The 7831-nt window shown below is 44.5% G+C and overlaps 1 long non-coding RNA gene across 1 annotated transcript; it reads left to right on the top strand.

The window, feature by feature from the left end:
• Positions 1-969: 969 nt before the first annotated feature.
• Positions 970-7623, top strand: LOC145516271 (uncharacterized). The gene is made up of 3 exons (XR_014061251.1): positions 970-1145; positions 1683-1794; positions 4832-7623. It is a non-coding gene; the product is annotated as an uncharacterized LOC145516271 (long non-coding RNA).
• The last annotated feature ends 208 nt before the right edge of the window (positions 7624-7831 follow it).

Below are 7831 nucleotides of genomic sequence, written 5' to 3'. Positions count from 1 at the left end.
GGAGAATCCCATGGACAGAGGAGTCTGGAGAGCTACAGTCTACGTGGTTGCAAAAGAGTCAGACTCGATTTAGCAACTAACCAACAACAAAAGAAAGAGAGATATGTGGTTAAATATCCAATGGTGCTCAAGGAAGGAGGAGTGGAAGGAACTACACAGAGGTGTCCAATGCAGTGGAAGATGCATGGACCCTGAGTTGAGACAGCCAAAGTTACATATCTCTCCTCTGTTACTTCCAAGCTATGTGGCCTTGAGAGATTACTTTTCAAGGTTACCATAAGGATTGAAGTAGCATATACAGAGTGCTTATCACACACCCCGGCACGTAGTAGGTGTTCAGTAGATAGTAGTGATTATACATCAGGCCTCTGGAGTGATAGGGTCAATCCTTACCTATGCTTCCCCTTTACTCTGCTGTCAGTTTTATCCACAGAATCTCTGGACCATTTTTCCAGGAGGCAGACATGGATTTTTTTCATGGGCGGAAACAGTCTTCTTGCATCTTTGCCAGAGTTGTCAGCATGTCTGCCACAGGACTGTTGATAGGAGGTGCAAATGTATTTCCTAATTTGAGACGATGGTGTTTGGAATGCCTGGCACTGGGCTATATTTAGCTCTGAATTCCCCAAATAGCAACAGGGAGGAAGAGCCTCCCAGCCAAATATCTCCCATCCAGCTGGAAAATATAGCAGTCATAATGATTATTTTTATTATTGCTATTATTATTTGTTGGCTAAATGAATTAATGGAACTTGAGTATCCATTGGCACCTAGAATGTTGGGGTCTTAGAATACCCTATCAGAGCCCTTTGAATGCTATGCAGTCAAACATAACCCATCCTACAAACAAGGAAACTGACAGTGAAAGAGGAGCCGTGACTTGTATACCCAACATCAAAGCCTGGATGAGAACCCAGTTCTTTGGATTCTAGATTTGATGCTCTTTGTTCTTAAGTTCTAAGGGACTTCACATAAGGGTGTTGAACTGGCTTTAACCAAGAAGCTGGTCATTCTCTGGTTCATTCCTATGTCTGCCTCTGTCTTTCAAGGTCTTCACTCAGGGGGCCATGTGGAGCATGGGATTAGGAGTTAGAAGCCTTGCCTTTTAGTCTCATCTCAGCCTGACACTAACTATGTGAGCTTGGGTAGGTTGTTTCACTTTCTGGGGTTCTGTTTCTTCATTTAATGCCCATTATTTATCCATCTACCCATTTGTTCATCCACCTATCCATCCAACAAGTGTAGACAGAAAATCCACATGCTCCAGTGGGGAAGTACTATCATCATTCCTGCCCTTTAGGGCTTACATACAACCACTGGGAGGTAGTGGAGATCTACCTGACATGTCCACAGGGGAGAGTTATGAAGAGCTGGGCACATTTAGGAAGGGTACAGGGGCATGAAGAACCCAAAGTAATAAACATCCAGTGACTCTTCCTCTCTGGTATTAAGATGGAATGAGAGGTGGCCAGTGGGCTCCTGCTTGCCCAAGACACTCATGTGAACACACACACACACTCCTGACTGTACTCAGTTCCCCTCAAGGAGCTCTCCAAAAACGATCCTGAGAAAATCTGGGGAAGAAAGGGCCAAGGTCACAGCTAACCAGGAGCAGGTGTGCTGCAGGTCACAGAAAGTTGAGGGTGCAGGTTGTCAGGAGAGGTGTGTTCACTGTTATTCAGGTAGGCAGACACTGTATCTAAGGACACCATGGAAGTTCTCAGACCAGCAGGCACAGCCTAGGGCCTGTTACTACGTGTCAGTAATTGATTGGATGAGCCTTGGTTTCCTTGAGTAAGTCCATTTCCTTCCTGAGCCTCAGTTTCCACATTAGTAGGATAGTGAAGAGGTGTGAGAATAGATGCCACTTAAGTTCATTTCCAATCTTAAGAATCTGTTGTTTTATGAAAGAATGATCCTCAAAGACCTTCCCTCTGACTCTTAATCTCATTTTTCTTCTTATATTCCATCCTCATATTCCAAAATTTGATGTTCCAGCCATCTGATTCTTGCCTGCTCTTTCACTGTCCCTCCATCATTGTCCCTAACCCCCTAATTCCGCTAAATCTAGTTCTCTTCTAATATCCAGGAATCTGTTAGTCAAACTAGAAATCCTCAACTTATGGTTGGGGGGCTGCTGTGGCCCTTCCCTCTGTGCTATGTATATACAAACATCTAGTCCCATCTCTCCTCTGTGCAATGTGCACACATACACCTAGACCTTTCTGCAAAATGCAATGAGCCAAGAGTCCCAAGAGGAATTCTAGCTCTTGTCCGAGTTAATAGGAGAGAGGATGAGAAGAGAAGGCCTGAATTTCAATCACAATGTGATTATTGGCCTTTTTGAAGTTTTGCTGATGTTTTTTTAACGTGGTTGGCTTGATATTACTAACCAAATGCTTGTCTCACAAATCGGCTTTGGCTGCAATTCAAATTTAATTACATTCTAGCTAAGTAAAAGCAAGAAAGAAAGCAAGAGAGAAAGAGAGAGAGGAGGAAAAATATAGCTATGTTTATAGACCAGACAACTCTGTCTTAAATCTTTAAATCTCCCCAGGTGCAAGAGTCAATGGGATCCAGACACAGATGGGTCAGGCTTGAGATAGATGTGAAGCAATAACAAGCTTCTTGTAAATTGAAGCTAGTGAACACTGCATGCCGAGGCTAAGAGAAAATTGAGAAGTTGGCAGAGTTGACTCAAGTGCTCCAGCCGCCTTGGGTTGCTTCCATTTGGTACCTTCTAAGGACCTCAGGCCTTCTTCCTGTGTTCCTTTCATATTCTCTTATCAGAAAACTTAACGACACTAAACTATAGATGATGAATGATAATTTGCATCTTTCCTGTCTAGAATTGTTTTTACTAAAAATAAAATAAGGACAGACCCATACACATATAAGCACCTAAAAATCAAATGAAAACGCTTCACTGGCAAATAAGCAAGTGTGTGTTGAATGGCCTTAAGATTAGGTATTGGGTAACCATAGATGTGTAATGTATGGAATACTAGTATAGGAAGGAATGAGGAAGGTGTGGAATGGAGTTAAGGGTGACTCAAGTTCTTTGCTATGGAAAATAAGAGAAAAACTACTTGTGGGGAAAGGATGATAATTTCTGCAGAGCATAGGATGAGTTTGAGGTGGTGGTGAGCATCCAGTGAAGGTGGATATTTTTGTCTGGTTTAGAGGACAGGGCTACGCTGGGCCATGTGTTTGGGAGCAATGAACTCACGGGAGAGAAGCCCAGGAGCATGGTTGGGCTTACTCAGGGAGAATGAATAAAGTGAGAAGAGGAGAAGATTAAGTGCAGGATCCTGGCGAATACCAACATCTTTAAGGAGCGCTCAAGAAACTGAGGAGTGATCTAAGAGGGGAAAAACCAGCACAGTCACAAATACCAAGGAAGAAAAATGATTTTAAGGTGCTCAAAACTGTGAAGTGGTAGGGAAAATGAACAAAGAAGAGGATTGCCGGGGAGGAGTCTAAGTGGACACCGCAATTATGAGGTCACTGGTGTCCTAAACAAATGTGGTTTCGGTGAAGTGATTTAACTAATACCATTGTGCAGTGGACTGAGGAATGAATGGGGGTGAGAGAAATGTATGCCGCTTTTTAAAGAAAATCTGGCTTTTCAAGGAAGGTGAGAAAGGAGATGATTAGTTAGAAGGAGACTTTATAAAATGACAAAAACTTGAAACTGCTTCTGTGCTGAGAGGTAAGAGTCAGTGGAAGGGAGAGGGACATAGGAAGAGAGTGCCTTATTGATGGGAAAATATCCTCGGCGAGATAGGAGAAAGGCTCTACATCACAGATAGAGAGGTTTTCCTTGGGCAGAAGAACACTTCCTTCTTTATGAGAGAAAGAAAGAAGGAATAGATAATTGTGAGAGCAGATGGACTTTTAATGGAGTTGAGGGAATCCATGCCTAATAGCCCAATTGTTCATTGTTAACAGGGAAGTGTTGTCATCTACAGAGAGTAAACAGGATGTTAAAGATCTTCAGAAAAGTTGAAGAAGGAGCTTCCCTTGTGGTCCATTGGTTAAGAATCCACTTTGCAATGTAGGGGATGCCAGTTCGATCCCTGGTCCAGGAAGATCCCACATGCCGCAAGGCAGCTAAGCCCGTGCATCACAACTACTAGGCTTATGCTCTGGAGCCCATGAGCTGTAACTACTGAGACCACAGCAGCAACTGCTGAAACCTGAGCATCCTACAGCCTGTGTTCAACAAGAGAAGCTGACACAATGAGAAGCCTGTGCACTGCAAGTAGTGAGAAGCCTGTGCACTGCAAGTAGAGAGAAGCCGCTACTCTCTGCAACTAGAGAAAGCCTGCATGCAGCAACCAAGATCTAGGGCAGCCACAAATAAATATTTCAAAACAGGAAAAGCAAAGTTAAGGAAGGTTAGGACTGCCATAGCAGACAGCGAGAAAGGTAGATCATGCATGCTTAGTTGCTTCAGTTACGTCCGACTCTTTGCAACCCCATGAACTGTAGCCTGCCAGGCTTCTCTGTCCATGGAATTTTCAAGGCAAGAATAGTGGAATGAGTTGACATTTCCTTCTCCAGAAAAAGATAGATCATCTAAGTCCAAGTCCCAAGAGGGATAAGGGGCTAGATTGAGACACAAGATCCAAACTCTGGTCACCGTTCATAAGTGCTAAGTTGCTTCAGTTGTGTCTGACTCTTTGTGATCCTATGGACTGTAGCCCACCAGGCTCTTCTGTCCATGGGATTCTTCAAGCGAGAATACTGGAGTGGCTTGCCATGCTCTCCTCCAGGGGATTTTCCCCACCCAGGGATCGAAACTTCAGTATGCACCTTTTCTTCCCAGGGCTCAGCAGCAGAGGTGCAGAGGAAGATGGTTGGATGGACCAAAGATGAAGGGCTTCAGAACGCATGTGGTAGACTGACAAGGCGAGGAGTATGCTGGAGTTTCTGGAAAGAGGTGGCAGATAAGATGCTCTTAAAACCATATTTTGTGTGTGTGTGTGTGCATGCACGTGCATGTGTATGTGGGGCGATGTTGTAAGGCCTGATGAAGGAAATATGTTTGTACTTGTGGAACGGCTTGTAGTTTACCCTCATGTAGCCTGTCCACAGGGCACCCTTAATCCTAGGATGTCTAATCCTGTCTTTTCTCCTTACCTTCTCCATCTTTCTGTCTCTTGCCTCTTTCAATAAGGCTCAACGTGATTACAAAAGTACACCTGCAACCTCTGCTCCCTGCAATGGCTTTGAATTCAGTCTATACTCAAAATAGAAATTATTTTGTATTACGTGCTATTTAGAATTCTATGAGCTTCCTCTTCCCTTCCATTGACAGAGGTAATCAAAACCAAGTTATATTTGATCTTCTTAAATAGCAGGTATAATCATGCCATTGGAGAGCTCCCATCTTTCCTCTGGGTCTCACATCTCCCCCTGTACAAGGGAGGTAATATAAGTGATTACAAAGCTCCTGTTCAGCTGTGAAGATATTCTTGAATCTCTAACCTCCAGCAGCCCAGTCCAGCTCAACCCAGGCCAACCCATCTTCCAGCACCAAGACCAGCGTTCAGCAGTACCAGTGTGGCTGCTTGAGAAGGGCATACAGCAGCTTGCCAGGACACAAGCACAAAGTTTATTTTAACGTCTCTGGTTTTAAAGTCTCAGAAGAACTGTGCAATTAACCTCGGTCGAGGCTGCAGATTCCTGCAGCCCATAGCTGGCCAGAGAGGCAGAATGATATGACTTGTTGACAAAGTACAGGGGTGAATCATAATGAGATTTATGGACTGCAGGTTTTCCTACTCTTATTCCCTCTTTCTCTACCATCCTCATTCCACTTTCCAACCAGTTCCACCAGTTCCTGGTGGTGCATTCCCAGTGATGTATGACTTCTGCAGATGTGGCTGCCAAGTGTTACAGGAGGGAACCCCAAAATGGAGTGGGAGCTGGCCTAAGAGTTGGAGACATCTGTGGCCCCAGTCCATCTCTTCCTGGTATGTGGCTGCCAGGTATGCAGGTCTCCTCTCTCTCTGGGATTTAATTTAGCTATGAGATGGCTGAACCAGAGGACCTCTAAGATTCCAAGTTGACTGTCTTATCCTGGCTTCTCTGAGAAGCAGACACTGAACCTAGGATTCAAGCACAAGTAGTTTATTTAAGACATGAGTCCAGGAAGTACCAGTAGCAGAATCAGGAAGTCGAATGGGGAAAGAAGCCAATACAAGGTCTGTATGAACAATTTACCACTGTGAATGACTGGGACTCAATCCCACTGGGAAATTATGGGAGATGGTGCAGGACACATGTTCCAGAGGTGTCCTCATGAGGGGGTGACAAGGTAATTCATCACAAAATTTCAATTTGTCATTGATTGGATGCTTCTCTCAGGGTGTTAACTCCCTAGCATTTACAGTGTTCTCTGTGGGCTGAGGGAGGAGGTGCATGTTCTTACTGCTAGACAGAGCCCTCAGGCAGGGAGATGCAGGTGCTTGCAATAAGAGACTCTCGGCAGGCACAGAACCAGTGACTGCTAAGGGGATGTGGGCAGGACACTGATGGAATTTGCCGTGCATATTTAATGTCCTTAAAATTCTATGACTTCCTATGGCCAAACTAAGAGTGAGAAGAACCATCCATTTTGGAAGCACTCATAGGGAAAGAGTTCTTCTTTTCCCCTTAAAGCCAAAAGCTCACACAGTCTGAGACTCTTTCCTGGATGAAGAAGGCTTATAGCCTGGGTTACAGTCACAGGCTTACTGTTTACTATGGGAAAATAGTAGGGAAGACACCCAGGAGGAGGGCATGGCTAACCCACTCCAGTATTCTTGCCTGGAGAAACCCATGGACAGAAGAGCCTGGAAGGCTACAGTCTACAGGTCACAAAGAATCAGACATGACTGAAGCGACATAGCAGCAGCAGCATCATGGGCAAATTATTCAACCTCTGTGAACTTCAGCTTCTACCCACAAAGAAAGAACACTAACACTTTGATGAGTTGTCATGATAATTAAATATAGGGGGCCAGTGGGCAAGAGAAGGGCTGGGTTGGGCTGGAGCTGAGGGAACTGATGGGAACATGTCCAATTCCCCAGTTGAGTGTCCATTCATTAGTCCATGTTACAGCAGAGGGAGGAACTAGGAAACTGCAGCTGGATCTGAACTGGCTTCCACATCCAAGGAGGCCAATGTGATGGTGGGACATCACAGTGCGTGTTTGTGGTCATGTGTGTACACCGAGTTCTGTGGGGGGCATACTCTTGGCTTTAGATGAGATTTCTGCTCTGGGGCATCAGTCATCAACCCAGATAAGCTGATAATGGAAACAGGGCTTAGATTCAGAGAGAAAGAACCACTCAAGTTGGGAAGCATGTTCCAGGACAGTCTCAGCAAGAAAGCCAAACATAAGACATGGTCTGAGGGAAAAACTGGGGAATCCCGATGCTATGTGTGTATGGCACACATCAGAAACTTGGCTTGGAGATGAAGCAGACACAGAAATATCATTCCAAACCTTACCTGTTGCAAACATGAATGTGGCATTAAAAATATGGCCATCATTGGTGAAAACTGGCATGGCTTAGAAATCAGGTTCGTTCAAGGGAGTATTACCATAACTCTGAAAAAAAAAAAAAAACGTCAGCATAGGGATAAGGGGTTCTGGCACTTCCTAATCACATGCATGGACTTGTATGAAGCTTGAGAAACTTGTGGTTTACATGGAAGGGCCTAGAAGAGAGTCTCCTTCAGAATGATGTCCTGGATGAAAGGGAAAGGTTTGGGTATTCAGAAATGGATAGGTCTGTAGAGTACACAGTAATGATAATAATCTCCAAAGCATCAGGC

The sequence above is a fragment of the Giraffa tippelskirchi genome, chromosome 8, assembly GCF_054371585.1.
Source record: "Giraffa tippelskirchi isolate mGirTip1 chromosome 8, T2T-mGirTip1v1.2.pri, whole genome shotgun sequence".
In the NCBI taxonomy this organism is placed as follows: domain Eukaryota; kingdom Metazoa; phylum Chordata; class Mammalia; order Artiodactyla; family Giraffidae; genus Giraffa; species Giraffa tippelskirchi.
This window is presented reverse-complemented; position numbering and strand designations above follow the sequence as displayed.